Source organism: Oryctolagus cuniculus, chromosome 1 (assembly GCF_964237555.1).
Source record: "Oryctolagus cuniculus chromosome 1, mOryCun1.1, whole genome shotgun sequence".
NCBI lineage: Eukaryota > Metazoa > Chordata > Mammalia > Lagomorpha > Leporidae > Oryctolagus > Oryctolagus cuniculus.
The window spans coordinates 167,131,050-167,151,109 of record NC_091432.1 but is presented as its reverse complement, the minus strand read 5'-3'; the positions used below and the strand labels follow the sequence as shown (position 1 = coordinate 167,151,109).

The 20,060-nt window shown below is 41.8% G+C and overlaps 1 protein-coding gene and 1 non-coding gene across 2 annotated transcripts in view; one reads left to right on the top strand and one right to left on the bottom strand.

Annotated features, from left to right (window-relative positions):
- Positions 1 to 20,060, bottom strand: part of SLC1A1 (solute carrier family 1 member 1) — an 83,983-nt gene that overhangs the window by 49,564 nt on the left and 14,359 nt on the right.
- Positions 3,714 to 3,820, top strand: LOC127484984 (U6 spliceosomal RNA). The gene has a single exon (XR_007912194.1). It is a non-coding gene; the product is annotated as a U6 spliceosomal RNA (small nuclear RNA).

Genomic DNA, 20,060 nt, shown 5'->3' with positions numbered 1-20,060 from the left:
AATCCAGCTCCCTGCTAATATACCTTGCAAAGCAATGGAAGATGGCCCAAGTTCCTGGGCCCCTGCATCCATGTGGGAGACCCGGATGAAGCTCCTGGCTCCTGGTTTTGGTCTGGCCTACCCCTGGCTGTTGTGGCCACTTAGAGAGTGAACCAGCAAATGGAAGACTTCTGTTTCTCTGCCTTTACCTCTCTTAACTTTCAATTAAATAAATAAAACACTTTAAAAATATTGTCAGAATGCAAATGTAAATAAAAATCAGTGCAAAACTTTGCCAACCCAAATACATGCAAAATGAAAACGTTTTTATTGTTCCATGTACTCTTGCAGTTAACGAGGACATAATGGTTAATCATATCAAGCACATGTCAGATATTGTCCCAATACTTCAAATTAATTATCTCTTGTATATGAAGGATCTTCAAAAAGTTCATGGGAAATGCATACTATGAAAAAGCTGTGCAAGAATTTCCAAATTTTTGCACCAAAACAAACATCTTTTGATGATATTTTCTGTGAATTTTTTGAAGTACTCTCTTATGCCCCTTTGTAATTTTAATGGCTATAATAGGGTATGGTAATTTTTAAAAATGGAGATAAAATTCACATAACATAACATTTATATTCTAATTAAATTTTTTTATTTAGTTGAGTGGCAGAGAGAAGAAAGAGACAGACAGATAGGGTAGCACAGAAGTGCAGATGAACAGAAAGAGTCTCATATGTGCTGATTCACTCCCCAAATGCCCACAACTGCTGGGAATGGGCCAGGTTTAAGCCATGAGCCAGGAACTCAACCCAGTGTCCCATATGGAGGACAAAGACTTGACTATTTGAATCATCACTTGATGCCTCCTAGAAAGCTGGAATTGGGAGTGCAGAAGTAACTTGAACTAGGCACGTAGATGCAGGCATCCCAACTTGTGTCTTGATGGCTAAGCCAAACACCTGCCCTGCAAATATAAAGTATATAATAAATGTGGTTTTTAGTATATTCACAATTTTGTACTACTCCCATCCAATACATCATTATTATCCAAGACCAGAACAATTCTACCACTCTGTAAAGAAATCAAATACCTATTAGCAGTCACTCCCATTTCCCCCACTGCTAGAGCCCCTTGGCAACCACTAACCTACTGTCTTTTGGATTTGCCTATTCTGAATATTTCATATAGTTTAATTCATACAATCTGTGGAGTTTTTTGGTTTGGGGGGGTCTGGCATCTTTCACTTAGCGTGATTTCAAGGTTCATCTATGTTGTATCAAGTAAGTGGTTTTTCAAAAAAATATTTTTTCATTTATCACAACACCATAAGCATTTTTCCCATGTAAAATGTCATGTCTTCATCTTTTTAAGATGCTGAACAATCCTATTTTGGATTGGATGCTTGATGGACTTTCTTCCTTACCATCAACCAACTGTCAAGCATTTCAGTTCTTGACCATTTTGCTGAATGTCCTAACAACCAAAATGGACAAGCCTGAAATATGAATAAAGTGAGTGAAAGGCTTCATATTATTACATATTTTCAAGTTTAAAGGTCTAAGTGCATTAAACACATTGTTTGTAATATCTAAATTAAGAAGTAGTAACAAATGAACATTTATTAATATCCAACTATATACCAGGCATTGCTTTGAATGCTAGAGGATATGAAGGTGAGCAGTTAAAACAAGAACACAATTTTGTTATTATTGCAATAATGACTGTTTTCCTTCACGGATGACTCTGTCCACTATCTACAGGAAATGTGCTTCATCAAGAGCAGTGATTGTTTACATTGAGTCACCTATTTTTTTATCTACCACCTAAAATTAATTCATTCTCACTCAGGAAGAAAGTTAACCTTGGGGAAGATCTAATTGGTTTCTCAGAGGTAGGGATTTGGACCCACAGGAAAAACAGTTGCTCTCTGGAACAAACCAGCTTCTCTCTGTGCTAAGCCAGCATCTCTGTGCCCAATAAGGATGACTGCTTCTCCTCTCAGTCCCACTGGATCTTGAAGCTGCAGCTTAGTCAAAGGTTAGATTTTATTCTGCTTCATTACCACACTGAGTGAACTTAGTTGTGCTTTCAAAAATTAGTGCTCTCTACTGGAGAATTCTGACAGTTCAACAATCCATTCTTTTGATTATGCACCATATTTCATCCATTCTTTTGATTATACACCATATTTCATTGCTCCTCTGTGTCAAATATCACAGATGGCTGCATCATGGAATTTGAGCAGGAGGAAGAACTACGCTCTCTTTATAAAGTGCCCTCTCCCATTTCTACCCTTCCCCTCCCCAAACTGCCTTCTTTCAGGCAACCCAAACAGAAACAATAGCAAAATAAAGGAGCCACATTATTTACTTTCTATAATTTATGGTTCATTTTTAGGAAGATACTGAATATTAAAGTTATTTTCCCAGCCTATTTGGTCTAAAGAAATAAGAAAACACACGCACAAGTATTTCCTTCATTGTTCAACTCAACTTTATCATGATTAAAGTATTCAAAGTATTTATCTTACAAATGATTCAGAACCCTAAAAGGGGTCAATCCCATGGGCTGTGGGCAAAATGTACCGTGGTAAAGCAAGTAAATACATGATCTAAAAATGAGAGCTGAATTTTGACTGATGGCAGACTACCAATTCTCTCATTCACTCTTCATTCCTTCAACACCTACTCATCTTTTTCAGCACACTCATTTATTCACTCACACACAGGTGTTATTCCAATCACTACCACACCTGCAACATTTATTGAGCACCTACAGGGACAGTTGTACACAATTCTATACACTGTGTGACTACAAAGACGACTGCTGTAGGGCATTGCCCTCAAGCAGTCACCTCTGAGAGGTACATAGACAAATTACTTTAACACAATAGCAAGTGTCAGTAGGATGGTGGTAAACACAGCCTCTTCAAGCTGGTAGAGAAGACTGTCACAGAAAGGAGTAGTAAGAGTTAAGATCAAGAGCAAAGACATCTCAGGAAGACACTACTGTAAAGGCTTAGATCACAAGTCTTAACATATCTGAACAACTTAAAGCAACTCAATATGGCTTGTGATTAGGTAGAACTGGAAACTGAGGAAGAAAGCAGAGGCAGATTGTGAAGAATTTCTTACACCAAGCCAAGGATTTGAAGACGATCGTGAAAGCAGTGGGAAGCCACTGAAGGATGTACAGATTCACTAAAATTTTGAGTTAGAATGCAGCATAATAATTCAAGAAGCAGGGAGACCAATTAGAAAGAACATAGAAGATATCTCCCATCCACCGGTTCACTCCCTAAATGGCCAAAGCCAGGAGCCTGGAACTCCATCCAGGTCTCCCATGTGGGTGTCAGGGACCCAAGTATTTGAGCCAAGATCTGCTGCCTTCCAAGGTGCTCATCAGCAGGAAGCTGGATCTAAAGTGGAGCCTGCCAGGCACTCTGATGTGGGTGGTATGTGGGGTCCCAAGTGGTAGCTTAACCTGCCATGATACAATGCCTGCCCCAGGGGAAAGTAACTAATTATACAAGACCTCTATACCAAGGGGTAGGAATCTTGGGACCTTCTATGATTCTGCCCACCATATCTATTCTATATTATCTCCTAAAACTGAATGCCATAGAGTAAAAACCTCATGCAAAACTGGCATTGACTTCATTGCCAAACAGTAATGTTAAATTCTATGGCTTGCAGTTCTGGGATTTTTAAAATGATGTTTTGAGTGCTCGCTTTGGCAGCATGTATTAAAAAATTAGAATGATACAGAGAAGATTAGCATGGCCCCTGTGCAAGGATGACACCCAAATTCATGAAGCATTCCATATTTAAAAAAATGATGTTCTAAGATTTATTCATATTATACATATAATTCATAATACAAGTAGACACAGGTCATTCTAAGTGATGTTCAGTATTCCATTCCACACTCCCTAGTTTCTGGTGTGTGTGTGTGTGTTTTTTTTTTTTTTTTTTGTATCAAATCTTGCCCCTACTTAATGATTTCATTCCTTTTTTTTAGGTTGACCTGTTCTTTTCCAAACTTTTTGAGTTCATAGCTTAGCTAATTAAGTGTGTTTGTTTTTTCAATATATGAACTTAAGACTATACTCTTCCCTCTGAATTCTCTTGGTGTCCCATTAATTATTATACAGTACTTTTGTCATTCTTTAGTTCTAAATGAATTATGTATCTTCTGAGATTTCTTTGAACTGTAGATTCTTGAAAAATATGCTTTTCAGTATCCAAACACATAGGGATTTGGGGACTTTTTATACTCCTATCTCGTAATCTCTCTGTGATGCAACTGACTCAATTTTCTCTGTTTTCCAACTTCTATTCCATATTTTTTAAATCATTTTAAACATATATTCTCTGTCCTGCATATATTTTCTCTGTTCTGTATATATTCTCTGTTCTATCATCTCTACACTTGGGGACATAAATTCTGCTGTATCTTTTCTGGTTGTTTAAAAATTTTTTTTGTAGGTTTATCTTTTGGTGGGGGGATTGGCTTTTTTTTCTTTGAGTTACAAAAGTGTTCTTACCAGCTCCTTGCTTTCCTGGGGACTTAGGAGTTTCAAGGTATCTAGCAAAATTTTCAGGTTACTTTTTCAGACTAGGAAGTCAGCCTTGCATGGCAGCATAAACTTAGCTCATGCAACCAGGAGAGAATAAGTCTGAGATATAATTTTCTTGCCAGCGCCCCCACCCCTTCTTGCTTATCCCTGGCTATGGGCAGATGCCAAGGATTCCTAAGCTTTTCCTGAGGTCACCATGTAGAATGTTTCTGCTTTTCTTTCCAAGAACAAAAACAAAATTTGATGTTTTGGGCTTTATACTGAGGTCTAATTCTAGTCCCTTGACTCATGTGGGCTAAGATCATCTCTTCTCCATGTGGATATTAAAATCTCTGTGTCCCAGTATCATATGTTCTTCCTGATCGGTGACAACTGACTGAGCACCAAAAAGGAAACCTGTTAAAGTGAAATGAACACTATGAGAAATGGTGACTTCATCAGCCCTTGCCCTGACTGTTGATGAACAACTTAATACGTTATCCCTCTTAGTATTTTTTGTTTGTTTGTTCTACTTAATACTTTTGGTTGAATACTGTAATCAATACACAGTTATTCTTAAGTGTTGAAACTTAACTGAAAAGTGATCACTGTTAAATATAAGAGTGGGAATAAGAGAGGGAGGAGATGTGCAATTCTGGACATGCTCAAGATGACTTACCTCAAACGGTAGAGTTAGAAACATACCAGGGGATTCCAATTTAATCCCATCAAGGTGGCATGTACCAATGCCATCTCACTAGTCCCAGTGATCAATTTCTGTTCACAATTGATCATAATGATAGGACTAAGAGCCAAAGGGATCACATAAACAAGAATAGTGTCTGCAAATACTAGCTGATAGAATAAAAAAGGGAGAGAAGGATCCAACATGGGAAGTGAGATACACAGCAGACCCCTGGAATGGCAGATGTCATAAACAGCACTCTGGCCTCAGAATCAGCCCTTAAGGCATGCAGATCTGGCTGAAAAGCCCATGAGAGTATTTCAGGCATGGAAAGCCAAAACACTCTGGCAAAAAAAAAAAAAAAAAAAAAAAAAAAAAAAAAAAAAAAAAACAAACAAAAAACAACACACCTAAATGAAAGAATGAAAGATTTCTGCGAGTGAGATCCCAGTGGAAAGAACAGGTCATCAAAGAAGGAGGTACCTTTCTCTGAAGGGAGGAGAGAACTTCCACTTTGACTACGACCTTGTCTAAATATGATCAGAGTCGGTGAACTCAAAAGGCTTCCATAGCCTTGGCAACTCATGACAAGAGCCTAGGGTGATTACTGATGCCATAAACAAGAGTGTCAATTTGTTAAGTCAACAACAGGAGTCACTGTGCACTTACTCCTCATGTAGGATCTCTGTCCTTAATGTGCTGTACATTGTGATTTAATGCTATAACCAGTACTCAAACAGTATTTTTCACTTTGTGTTTCTATGTGGGTGCAAACTGTTGAAATCTTTACTTAATATATGCTAAACTGATCTTCTGTATATAAAGAGAATTGAAAATGAATCTTGATGTGAATGGAAGGGGGGAGGGAGCGGGAGAGAGGAGGGTTGCAGGTGGGAGGGAAGTTATGGGGGGGGAGCCATTGTAATCCATAAGCTGTAGTTTGGAAATTTATATTCATTAAGTAAAAGTTAAAAAAAAACCTGTGTGTCCCATCACTGAAGCCTATAATTGAGTCTAGACCATAGCATCATCAGTTCATGTTTGCACTGTGGCTTTGAGCTCCCTTTTCATTTCTGGCACAAGAGAAATTTCTTTTTCTTTGACTTTCGGTTGGGTATGTATTAATTTAGAGAGTGCTGTTATATTTCTGTGTCTTTGAGTAGAAGAATCATCCATATTACTAGCTGTTTACTACCACCACAGATTTCTTCCTTATCCTTCCCAATTTGTCTAATTTAAGAGGGATAACAGACACAGTGAAGATTAAAATTGAGAGTGCCAGAATATAAGCAAATATCTTACTACACTAAGGATTCACTACACCAAAAGTCACGGTTTGGGGTCAGCACTGTGGCACAGTGGGTTAAGCCACGTCTACAATTCCCGCATTCCACAGTGGTGCTGGTCCATGTCCTGGATGCTCCACTTCCAATCCAGCTCTCTGCTAATGTACCTGGGAAAGTAGTGGAGGTTGGCCCAAGTCCCTGGGCCCCAGCACCCATGTGGGAGACCTGGATGGAGTTTCTGGCTACTGGCTTCAGCCTGGCCCAGCTCTGGCCATTGCAGCCATTTGGGAAGTGAACCAGCAAATGGAAGATCTCTCTCTGTGTCTCCTTCTCTATCTCTGTCTCTCAAATAAATAAATAAATCTTTTAAAAAGTCAGGCTTTTCCAAGTACTCCCACATAAACACAGAATCAACTATTCAACAATCATTTCAGACCAACAAATTCTTGCAACACAATGGCAAATGGAGAAATGAAACTTGAGAGGCTTTAATACACAATGAAGTAGGCATTTTAAATCAAGTGAGACATCTTGAGGGAAGAAATGAATTCAGCACAACTCTTCTGTAGTTAGGCTCTCTGTGGTCAAGTTCTGGTCTCTCTATGTTACTAGCTGTATATTCATGGGCAAAGTAGAAGGGAACTTCAACAAGTCTGTAGAGAAAAGAATTTAAAGGTAAGTTTATTTTACTCATCCTGCCACCTGTGCCTCTGTCTCCTCATCTGTAACAACAGTCATGGTAAAACGTCAACCTCATAGAGTCATAAAGAAGCTTAAAGACGATACTACACCTACGTAAGGTGCTTAGGATAAAAAGTATTTGGCTCCCTCCCATAGTAAATGCAACTAATAAATGTTAGCTATTATTACAGGTGTCATACTCTTTTTACATTGTCTTATTTTTTTTTTCTTTTTCTTTCTTTGTTTCTGCTTTAGGTTTTCTTATTGAATTCTCAAAACAGATGTGGTTCTGACAGGTGAGTCATGGGTGCAGAGCTCAAAAGCAGCAGCCAGGAATTGAGGGGAGAACTTACTGGAAAACATTGGCAGTGTGATCAAATTTACAAAGTTCTTCCCTTCGCCTACTGTATTTATCTTGTTGAAGAACTATTTACTTTTGTGGCACAAATTTAAACAATTTCCAACTTAACATTATGATACATAAAGGACCCAAGAGGTAGACTAAAAGTAATGTTTGCTCATCTTTACATCACTTAGTATCACTGAAATAAAAACCTCAGGATCTGACTGGTACTACAAGAAAAGACATTTTAAAATCTTCTGGTGTCTTTGAAAATAATTTTCATTGTGGCTCAATAAGGGAACTATATTAGATCCAGGGGTGGGAATGAAGATACAAACATGGATGATCGAAAGCCCCTTCTCTGAAGCAGCTCACACTCTAGAGAGGATGCAACTCAGCACAGGCCAGAGTCAGAATGGGGTGAGGGTGAACAACGAGAAGTAGAAGTAATGAGTATGGGAAGAGAGGAAGGGGCAGGAGGAGGAAGGCTCAAGTGTAAACACAAGTAAGTAACCACCCCGGGATTTCCATGAAACTGTTTACAAGCCTAAGAACACTCAGGGAATTCCCACTCATCAAGATTGCTTCTCATCACCCAAGAGGGAATGGAAGCTGTAACCAGTACTGGGGTGGCATCAAGAGTACATGGAAAACAAAGCCATGAAAACAAAGAGGAAGACTGATTCCAACCAATAGCGACTGAATAACCAGGTGAGTTGTGCAGGAACAAGGAGACTATAACTTGAATCCATACTTCTTAAACTTCAACGTGCATGTGAATCACCCGAGATCTGTTAGAAGTCAGATTCAGATTCAGTAGGACCAAGCTCAGAGCAGCTGGGAGAAGCCACTCCCGGATGGAAGACTGTCACAGGCCTCCTGCAGCGGGACAGCAAGGTGTGCCTCAGCCAGCCCACAAACAGGTCAGGGGGCCTCCCTCTGGAAACGTCCTGGTCCACTAACGGTCCTTGTTGCCTGTTTCTCCTTCGCTGAACCACCTTCTTCAGTGTTGGTTGGCCTCTCCTCTTCTGCCTCCACGTGGGGCTAGAGGCCTTCCACAGGGTATGTAGTCACGCCTAACCTAAGTGAGGGAAAATGAGACCGCAGCCACCCATTCATTATAAAACTTCTGACCAAACCACCTCCAAAGGGCAAAGTCATCTAGACAAGAAGAAACATGTTGAAAATACTCTCCGGATGATGGTGAGGGCTCACTGGGCTCTGTTTTGTTTTGTTTTCTTTAAGAGCAAATCTGAAGCAAAAACAATGGCTCCATCCCATAATGCGGAAAAATGTGGTAGGTCCACAGGCTTCCTCTGTTAGAGATGGTGACCTTGGCTTTCTTCAAGGTGGCAGGGGGGATTAATTCATGACCTCAACATCGAAACTTTCTGGACAGGAGGTGCTTTAACATGCCAACTACTATTTTTGAGCATAAATTGTGGCAGCCTGAAAAATACAAGTTTTCTTGAAAACTGCTGTTTTCCGATTGACTCAGGAAAGGCAGACATTCACATCATGTACCTGATGAAGGCCTGAACACATAAAGACCCATCTCAAATCAACAATGAAAAGAAAAATCAGTGTTTAAAAATGGGCAAAATTTTTGAATAGATGTTTCTACAAAGAAGAGATACAAATGGCCAATACGTGCATTGAAAGGTAGAGTTACAAAGAGAGAGGGAGAGACAGAGAGAAAGATTTCTCATCTGCTGGTTCACCTCCCAAATGGCCACAGCAGCCAGGGTTGTGTCAGGAGCCAGGAACGTCCCACATGGTTGCAGAGGCCCAAGGACTTCGGCCATCTTCCACTGCTTTCTCAGGAGCATTAGCAGGGAGCTAGATCAGATGTGGAGATGGCTAAGTCAAAGAAACCATGTATTGTATAACTTCATCTATAGAAATGTCTGCAACAGGAAAAACCCATAGAGACAGAAGGTAGACTTAGCAATTGTGGGTAAGGGATTGGGTTTTCTTTTCAGGCATGGTTAGAAATGTTCTGAAACTAGATAATGGTGATGGCTATACAACACAGTGAAAATACTAAAGCCAATGAATTGTGCAATTTATAATGGTAAATCTTATGTGAATTCTATCTCAACTTAAAATCAGCATACAGGGGCCAGCATCGTAGCACAGTGGGTTAAGCTGCAGGCATTGGTTGCTGGCACGCCATATGAGTACCTGTCGGAGTCTCAGCTGCTCCACTTTCAATCCAGCTCCCTGTTAATGTGCCTGGGAAAGCAGTGGAAGATGGCCCGTACTTGGGCCTGTGCCACCCTCTTGGAAGACCTGGATGGAATTCCAGACTCCTGGCTTCAGCTTGGCTCATACTCTGCTATGGTGGCCATTTGGGGAGTGAATGAAAAGCTCAAAGATTTTTCTCTCTTTGTCTCACCGTCTCTGTTACTCTGCCTTTCAAATAAATAAAAATAAATCTTTATCAAAAAAAAGGTAACAAACTCTTAAATGAACTAAATTTTTTAAGTGAGGAGGAAAAAAGAAATGTAGACAATATTAAATGTAATTCATGACCATTCAGATCCATTCATGTTGACGACTTGGTAACTTTTTCACGGGGTGAAAGAAATGACAACACAGAGAAACCTGTTTTCTTCTAACCATGGTACTAAGAGCACAAAGATTGCCCAAGATGTGGCATTTCGCTCAAACGTGTGTGTGAGCTTATCAGATCTGAAAAACATCACCATCTGGAAATAACAATTTGAAAACCTAAACGAAGCCAGACATGTTTATTAACAGCTCAGAAGAAGAAGATCAATCTAAAGAAAAGCTGTGATTACAGATTGTTGTTCATAGCCCACAAAGGAGATGTCTGAGAGCTTAATTTTCAATCACAAAGTACAAAGACAAATCAAAACAGCCTACAGAAAACCAGAATTATTCTGAGGATGGTAAAATCTGAAAATCCATGAGGAAAAGAAAAATCTAAACTAGCAGCCAAGAAAAAACCAGCTGTCATTAATGAATGACTTGCCTACATGCTGCACACAGCCATTCTGCTAAGCTCAGGTTGGGGGGTGGACAGGGTGAGGTCCTGGTCCCCATAGAGCTTGCAGTCTAGGTATCTTTGACTTCATAAGTCACAGCAGAAATTTCCAGGAGTCATCCAGGTCTGGGGCTGAGTGTGCTCCATCAATTACTAGCACTGTGACGTTAAGTAACTACTTTACCCCTCAATATCCTCATCAGGTGTAGGATAGGAAGAATACCTATGTCACACGACTGTTGGAAGCATGAACTTAAGTAACGGATCCAGAGGGCTTAGCCCCGCCCCTGGCTCTCAGGAAGGTTCAATAAGTGATAGCCATGACTGAATCATAACAGCAGAAGTAGAGAGAACAGAGCTTTCGGAATTAACCTATAACCTGAGTAAGTAAAAACCAAGCAGGATCAGATAATGGAAGGAGGGATCAAGAATCTGGATTCTAGTCCCATTTCTACCACAAACTTAGCTATGTCACTGAATCTCTTTGCTTTTTTGGTTGCTTTATCTAGTAACTTCAACAAACGTAACTGAGGAATGTTTAAAAAACAAATGAGAAAATGTATATAAAAATACTGTGTGATATAAACCAATGTGTGTTAGTCTTATTTTAGAATGATTATCTACTATTAATTGTTCCACTTCCCTGAAGTCAATTCAAATTATAGATATATATGAGACAAAATTTGCAGGTTCAAAGACATGCAGGCAGGGGGCCCAAGCTGTTGGGCCATCTTCCACTGCTTTCCCAGGCACATTATCAGGGTGTTGGATAGGAAGTAGAGCAGCCAGGACTCAAACTGGCGCCTATATGAGATGTCCACATTGCAGGTGGTGTCTTAACCCATTATGCCACAGTGCCTGCCCCAACTCTGATCTTTATAACAACTCCACCAGTGAACTTCCTTTTCAGGTGAGAGACACAGGCACAAGGAAGGGAAATAATTTGCCCAAGGTCCCACAGTAAATAAGTGATGACCCTGAGATACCGAAGTAGTTTAGACTCACAATAGAGACATTCTAGGCAACTGTGTCCTGTGTCAGATGACTCTACTGCCCAAGCAACCCCCCATCTCTCTCTTTCTATCCACACTGAACTGCCTTGGTTCATATCTAATTCATTTCTTCCCAAGAGTATTCAATGAACTTCTTTAAGCTCTTCCTACATCCAATTTTGTCTCTGCTATCTTTGTTTGCAAACCAAAGCCAGAGCTATCTTTCCAAGACACAAATCCTTTCACTGGTACCCTAACACAGGGCAACAGGCAAGTTCTTTGGTCTACCTCAGCCCTAGTTCCTACCACATCTATGTTTTAAAGCCTTTGCTTATTGTGCCCTCCACTCTCCCATTTATCTGATTACCACATCAGCTACTTCAAAGCTCAGCTCAAAGGTGTTTGGGAAGACTTCCCAGCCTCCTCCATGATCCATGTGACATGACTGTGCCCAAGCCAGACAGCCAGGGAGGCCCTGTTGGCCCTGTAGATGTGGAGTTAAGTAAGAAGTTCCCACCACTTCCATACCCAGTTTTGGTACCCAAAGCAATTAGATCAGATGCCCTTGGTGGGAATTAGGATGGCCTCAGGTCACTGGAGGCTTTGCTCTTTGCAGGGATGAGAAGACACCAGAAAGAAGGAATTTCTCATCACTGAACACAGACTGTCTCTTGCAAACACTGTATATGTATGCATCAATCTGACTTGTAACATATGCATATGTAAGTATATTATACTGTAAAATGGACTTTTTACATTTTAGGGCTTTTGATGTTAGAATTCTTGTAACTCCAATAAAATTTAGGCTGTAAAATAGTTCCATTACCTGAAAGAACTCCTTCATGCCATTGTAGTTCACCTCTACTGCTCCACTGCTCCAAACCTCTAGCAACCCCTGATTTATTCTCTATCACCATGGTTTTGTCTTTTTGAGAATGTCACATAGTTGGAATCACATTCTACATAACCTTTTGAGACTGGCTTCTTTACCTGAACATAATGCCTTTAAAGTTCATCCAGGTTTTGTGAATATCAATAGTATATTCCTTTTTTTTTGCTGAATGGGTCACACTTATAGATGGATTGCAGTCTGTTCAGGCATTCACTTACTTAAGAACATCTGGGTTATTTCCTATTTTGAATGATCATGAATACAACTGCTACTAACATTCATGTACAAGTTTTCATGTGAACATCACCTTCTCTTTCTCTAGGGTCTACACCTAGGAGTGGGATGGCTGAGTCATATGGTAAGGTACATTTAAGTTTAAGAAGTTGTTCAGACTGGCTGTGCCATTTTATATTCCAATCAGCAATGCTTAAGAGCACCAGTTGTTCCACAACCTCATAAGGACTTGGTGATGTGGCTTTTTTTTTTTTTTGAAAAAAAATTTTTTTTATCTTTTATTTAATGAATATAAATTTCCAAAGTACGACTTATGGATTACAATGGCTTTCCCCCCCTACCGTCCCTCCCACCCACAACCCTCCCCTTTCCCACTCCCTCTCCCCTTCCATTCACATCAAGATTCATTTTCGGTTATCTTAATATACAGAAGATCAGCTTAGTATACATTAAGTAAGGATTTCAACAGTTTGCTCCCACACAGAAACATAAAGTGAAAAATAATAGATGATTTTTTTTAAATGATGATGAAATCAGATCAGACCTATTGTCATGTTTAATCCCAGTGAGAGAGTCAAGTTGGGAATTGATAATTTCTTTTTTTTTTTTTTTTACAGAAGATCAGTTTAGTATACATTAAGTAAAGATTTCAACCGTTTGCACCCCCATAGAAACACAAAGTGAAATATACTGTTTGAGTACTCGTTATAGCATTAAGCCTCAATGTACAGCACATTAAGGACAGAGATCCTACATGAGGAGTAAGTGCACAGTGACTCCTGTTGTTGACTTTACCAATTGACACTCCTGTTTATGGCATCAGTAATCTCCCTATGCACCAGTCATGAGTTTCCAAGGCTATGGAAGCCCCTTGAGTTCTCCGACTCTTCTCTTGTTTAGACAAGGTCATAGTCAAAGTGGAGGTTCTCTCCTCCCTTCAGAGAAAGGTACCTCCTTCTTTGAAGACCTGTTCTTTCCACTGGGATCTCACTCACAGAGATCTTTTTGCCAGAGTGTCTTGACTTTCCATGCCTGAAATACTCTCATGGGCTTTTCAGCCAGATCCGAATGCCTTTAGGGCTGATTCTGAGGCCAGAGTGCTATTTAGGACATCTGCCATTCTATGAGTCTGCTGAGTATCTCACTTCCCATGTTGGATCACTCTCCCCTTTATTTATTCTATCGGTTAGTGTTAGCAGGTACTACACATGTTATGTGCTCCCTTTGACTCTTAGTCCTTTCATTATGATCAATTGTGAACTGAAATTGATCACTTGGAATAGTGAGATGGCACTGGTACATGCCACCTTGATGGGATTGAATTGGAATCCCCTGGTATGTTTCTAACTCTACCAATTGGGACAAGTCAGCTTGAGCATGTCCCAAATTATTCATCTCTTCCCTCTCTTATTCCCACTCTTATGTTTAACAGGGATCACATTTCAGTTAATTTTCAACACTTAAGAATAACTGTGTGATAATTACAGAATTAAACCAGTCATATTAAGTAGAACAGACAAAAAAAATACTAAGAGGGATAATGTATTAAGTTGTTCATTAACAGTCAGGGCTATGCTGATCAAGTCACCGTTTCTCATAGTGTCCATTTCACTTCAGGAGGTTTCCTTTTTGGTGTTCAGTCAGTTGTCACCGATCAGGGAGAACATATGGCTTAGTTCACTCAGCATGATGTGTTCCAGATTCCTCCATTTTGTTGCAAATGACTGGATTTCGTTGTTTCTTACTGCGGTATAGTATTCTAAAGAATACATATCCCATAATTTCTTTATCCAGTCTACCGTTGATGGGCATTTAGGTTGGTTCCAGGTCTTGGCTATTGTGAATTGTGCTGCAATAAACATTAGGGTGCAGACCGCTTTTTTGTTTGTCAATTTAAACTCCTTTGGGTAAATTCCAAGGAGTGGGATGGCTGGGTCAAACGGTAGGGTTATATTCAGGTTTCTGAGGAATCTCCAGACTGACTTCCATAGTGGCTTGACCAGTTTGCATTCCCACCAACAGTGGGTTAGTGTCCCTTTTTCCCCACATCCTCGCCAGCATCTGTTGTTGGTAGATATCTGTATGTGAGCCATTCTAACCGGGGTGAGGTGAAACCTCATTGTGGTTTTGAGATGTGGCTTTTATAGGTATAAACATCATACAGTGGGTTTTTAATTTGCATTTCCCTAATGCTAACAACACTGATCATCTGTTCATGTGTTTATTTGCCATCAGTAATTCTCTTTGCGGAAGTGTCTGTTAAACCTTTTGCCCTTATTTAAAGGTGCATCATTTGTTTTCTTACTACTGAGTTTTAAAAGTTGTTTATGCATTCTGGATCCAAGTTCAGACATGCTGGATATGTGGTCCATAGTTTTTTGCCTATTCTCTTAAGTGTCTGTCACATAGAAAAACATTTTTTGTCAAGCCCAACTTAGCAATTTTGTTGTCTAAGTATCTCTGCCTACTCCAGGACATGAAGATTTTTCTCCTCTATTTTCTTCTAATATTCTTATTCTGTTCCATTAATCTGTCTCTATTCCTTCATCAATATTATACAATTTTGATTACTCTATTAAAGTAGGATAGTGTGGGGCCAGCACCACGGTGCTGCAGGTTAAACTGCCACCTGCAACACTGGCATCCCATACTGGAGTGCCAGTTCAAATCCCAGCTGCTCAGCTTCCCATCCAGCTCCCTGCTAATGTGCATGGGAAAACACTGGCAGATAGTCCAAGTCCTTGGACCACTGTCACCCATGTGGCAAACCCTTCTGACTGGGATTAGTACCCTTCTCAAAGACACCCCAGAGAACTTCTTGATCCACATGCCACCTATGAGCCACAAGGTAGGCTCTCTCCAGACACTGAATCTGGTTGCACCTTGACCTTGGACTTGTCTCAACTGTGAGAAATGCATTTCTGTTGTGTAGAGGCCATGCAGTCTGTCACATATTAGTAGCCCAAAAGAACTTAAACACACTCTCGGTGGTGCTAACTGGTTTCTGTCTAAACTCAATCAAATATAAGCTATGTGGTGCTATGATCTCCCCACTAAAACTCCTGTTGGAATTTAATCCCCACTGAGAGGTGTTGACAGGTGGGATCAGGTGGAACCTTGAAGAGGTGATTAGATCAGGACTCTGCCCTCGGGAGTGGATTAATGCATTCATGGATTAACAGGCTATCTCAAGAATGGGTCTGTTATCAAAGCCAGTTTGACTGTCTCTGGTCACTTTACTGCCACGTGACGCTGTGCTTCCCGCTAGGGAATCGGAAGAGACTTCTCATGCATAAGGCAGCCTCACCAGATGTGGCCCCTTGACCTTGGACGCGCCAGTTTCCAGGACCATGAGCTGAATAAACCTTTCTTTTTTATAAATTAGTCTCTGGTAGACGTGGTAGAAAATGGACTAGATGTTTATCTAATAACTAAACAACATCAACAGCTTTTTAACACCACATATTCAATAACATTTAACCTATGGGGGTGTGAACTGATTACTTTCAGGAAATAGCTCAGGAACACAATAGCCACAAGGCAGGGTGTTTGCGCATGTTGCACCTAATAGCCACTGTCCCCGTGGTGAACAGCATACCTCTCAACCCTGCTTCAGGTGGAGCTGGACTGGACCTAACTCAGGAATTTGGAGGAAGAGGGTAGGAGCCCGGAGCCACTTCAGTCTGGCCAATCAGATCATCACATTCTTATTGTCCCAAAATTCTACTGAGGAATGGGACGCTGACCCAATTAGCGCTAACTTTCAGCTAAAGCCTAGGAGTCTTGGTTGAACCCACGGGGGTCAGAACCTTTCTCTTCTCTGCTGGTGTGTAACTGGGAAAAGGAAACCTTGAGGCAGGTTACAGCTCCCTCACCATCCACAGAAGTCTTCTTGTGTGAGAGTGAAAACAGCACAGGAGTGCAGAGACCTTCCATGGTGAGCATAGGTCTCGATGATATTATTTGAACACCTGAATCCAGCTGTACCTGAAGCCAGGTATTATTTCTGGACTCTTAAGTTATCTGAGCCATAAATCCTGCACCTCACTACCTACCTTTTTGGCTTAAGCTTGTTTGAACTGGATTTTTTTTTTGCAGTTCCAATTAAAAGGGCCCTAAATTACAGGCGGGGAGATAAGAGAGAAGGTGTCAGTGGTATTCTGGGAACCTCTGGAATCAACCGCACCTGTGCTCCTAGCATAAGCAAAAGGCTGGTTAATGTGGGGGCAGGGCACTCCACAGGCCAAGGGTATGGGGTGGGACCAACAGTGGTCTTGCTGGGCCATAGTTAGAGCTTGCAGGAGCCATTATTGCCTCCTGTTTCCCACAGTAGCAGCCACTAATCTCAGCAGACATCATCCAAACTTCTCTGCTCTCATTCACAGGCCGCATGTCTTTCCCACGCTTCTTGACAACAGCGGCCTGAGAAAACCTACTAGGGTGGTACCTGGTACCTTCTGGCTCTGCGCTGTTGCTCTCTGCCTGCCCTCCAGATCCACACTCTGCCCTCTGTCCTGCTCTGTGTGCTGCCAGGCTGACCCCAGGGTTCCCTGCCCTCTGGTTTTGGCTGGGCTTAGCCAAGAAGAGGCACCAGCCACCGAAATCAGAGGTGGACAGAGAGAGAGGGTGGGGTATTTCTTTTCTCACACCTCTCTGCCTTGGCAGCATTCCTCTGTGGCCATCCAGATATTGTCATGTGGCCACACTGTCATGGCCTCAGCCCTCAATGGGCTGTGGTGACACTGTGCCCTGTCCCTTGCCTATACAGGCCTAGGGGAGTTCCCCAGTGATTACTCACTGGGTGCCTCACCAACTTTTGCAGAGTCCCTTAATTCTGGCTAACTCTGTACATAGTCCCTTGATTAAAGTGTCTGGTGAAGTCCTTGGAGCAGATGCATTGCCACTGCCAGGTAACTGAACTGATACAGGACTGCAAGTCCTTACAGCCCAAAGTCACAGAACATCCACTCACAACAACTCCTTGCTACTTCTTAGAGATACGACAGGGCCCAGTGCTGTGGCATAATGGGTAGAGCTGCTGCCTGCGGTGCTGGCATACCATATGAGCCCTGGTTCAAGTTCCAGCTCTCTGCTATGGCCTGGGAAAGCAGCAGCAGATGGCCCAAGCCCTAAGAAGCCTGGAAGAAGCTCCTGGCTCCAAACTGGCCCAGCTCCAGCCATTGCAGCCATTGTGGAGTGAACCAGTAGATGAAGACCTCTCTTTCTCTTTCTCTCTGCCTTTGCCTCTCTGTAACTCTACCTTTCAAATAAATAAATAAATACATAAATCTTAAAAAAAAAAGCTCCACATTGCTTGCTTTCATGCCCTTGTTCACACACATGCCCTTCCTTGAAAAATCCTTTGCCACTATCTCTGCCTAATGAACTTCTATCCACTTCTTCAAGCCAAGTTTAAATGCCATATCCTTCAGAAAGTCTTTCCCAGATCTCTTCTCTGGTGTGATGAGTCTCTCCCTGGACCCCACTGAGCTTTATCTCAACACTGTTCTCTGTTTCTCTTCTCTTCCCCTCCTCTTGAGTTCCTCAGGCAGAAGCACAGCCTGCTCATTGCAGTCCCTGTCACCAACCTGACAGTAAATCTGACTTTTGTAAGTATTTCATTGATACGCGTTGCATTGTTCTGAATGAGGGCCATGTTATAACTGCTAATTAATGCACACGCCCAGGAAGCCACTGTATTTTCTATCCTTTGCTCATCAAACCTGATTCTGAAAAGAAAAAAACAGCCAGGGAGGATGCCATTAGTAGAGTGTGAAACCTGGGCCATGGGAATCTGGGTACAAATTCTGCCACACTGCCCCAGTGCCATCAAACCCTGAAGTGCATCAGAATCGTAGATTCTCCTGTAACTACTGCCTTGTGGCCTCACCCTCCTTGACAGTGGCTATGGTGCTGTATGCATGAGAAGTCAAGGGCCAAGTTCCTACACCTGAGGACTTCTCCCAGGCTTCTGGAGCTCCTGGAGTCTGAACTTGAACCTGTGGGTTCAAGTGAGGATGAGGTTGCTTAGAAAAAGGACCAGCCCACAGGAACCCAACCTCTAAAGCAGGGGTGGGGAACTTTTATGGGGGGGAAAGGGGGCAACGGCCACTGGGATATTTATAACATCATTCACAGCCCATACAAAATTATCAACTTAAAGATTAGCCTGCTACAGATTTATTCAATTTTGAGTCCTGCCTGAAATTGCTTTGGCCATTGGCAGGGTCAGACCAAATCATTTCATGGGCATTATACAGCCTGTGGGCCAGACGTTCCCTTCTCCTGCTAGATCAAGCATCCCATGAACTTTGAGGCCCAGGCAGTAAGTGAATCTTTCAGTCCAGGAACAATCAGTCCCCTTCTGACCCCACAGGTGTCAGCTGCATAAGTCTCATAAAGGCAGTCAGATTATTTCTTCAGATACACAGCTGTGACCTGGCTTGTGAGAGCTCAGAGTTCCCATTTCAGCTCTCTTCAGCTCTCTTTATTCTACTTTGTTGCTCTTAAAGGGCTCATGTCTGACAATATGACGGGTGATTCTATTTATTGACTTGTATTATGCATTCCTGTGAAGTATCTTCATATATCTGTGACCCCATTCCATACCCTCCCCTCCTCGGTACCTGGGCAAATACTTGTATTTAGCCTCCAAGTCACTGGTGGAATTATCAGATTGGTCAACCAGACTGGTAAGGTTTGGTGAGGCCCTAGAATCTTGTGAAGAGATGCAAGTTTAAAACACCAGATGCTCTGGCTCAACACCTCTTTACGATACCCAGTTTCTTTCTTTTTAAGATTTATTTTATTTATTTGAAAGAGTTACAGAGAGAGGTAGAGACAGAGAGAGAGGTCTTCCATCCACTGGTTCACTCCCCAGATGGCCACAATGGCCGGAGCTGGGCCGATCCAAAGCCAGGTCCCAGGAGCCTCCTCCAGGTCTCCCATGTGGGTACAGGAGCCCAAGGACTTGGGCCATCTTCTACTGCTTTCCCAGGCCACAGCAGAGAGCTGGATCTGAAGTGGAGCAGCTGGGACTAGAACCAGTGCCCATATGGGATGCCAGCACTCCAGGCCAGGGCTTTAACCTACTGCACCACAGCGCCGGCCCCAATACCCAGTTTCACAACTTCTGTAAAATACCTTCTTGGTTCATGACACAATCTTTGGGACCTTTCCTTCTACATGTAAACACAAATCTGCTGCTCTGCTCTGCAAACTAGTGTGACTCCTCCACACCTGAATCTTGTATCACCTTGAACTCTGCACTCCAGGATTCCTAGTCCTGAGACCTGCCTGCCAACTGCTGGCCCTGATCTCTTCATGTGGAGCTGAAATTCACTCCTCCTTCCCCGCTAACCCAAAGGCCTGTTGCAGGAAGACTTATTT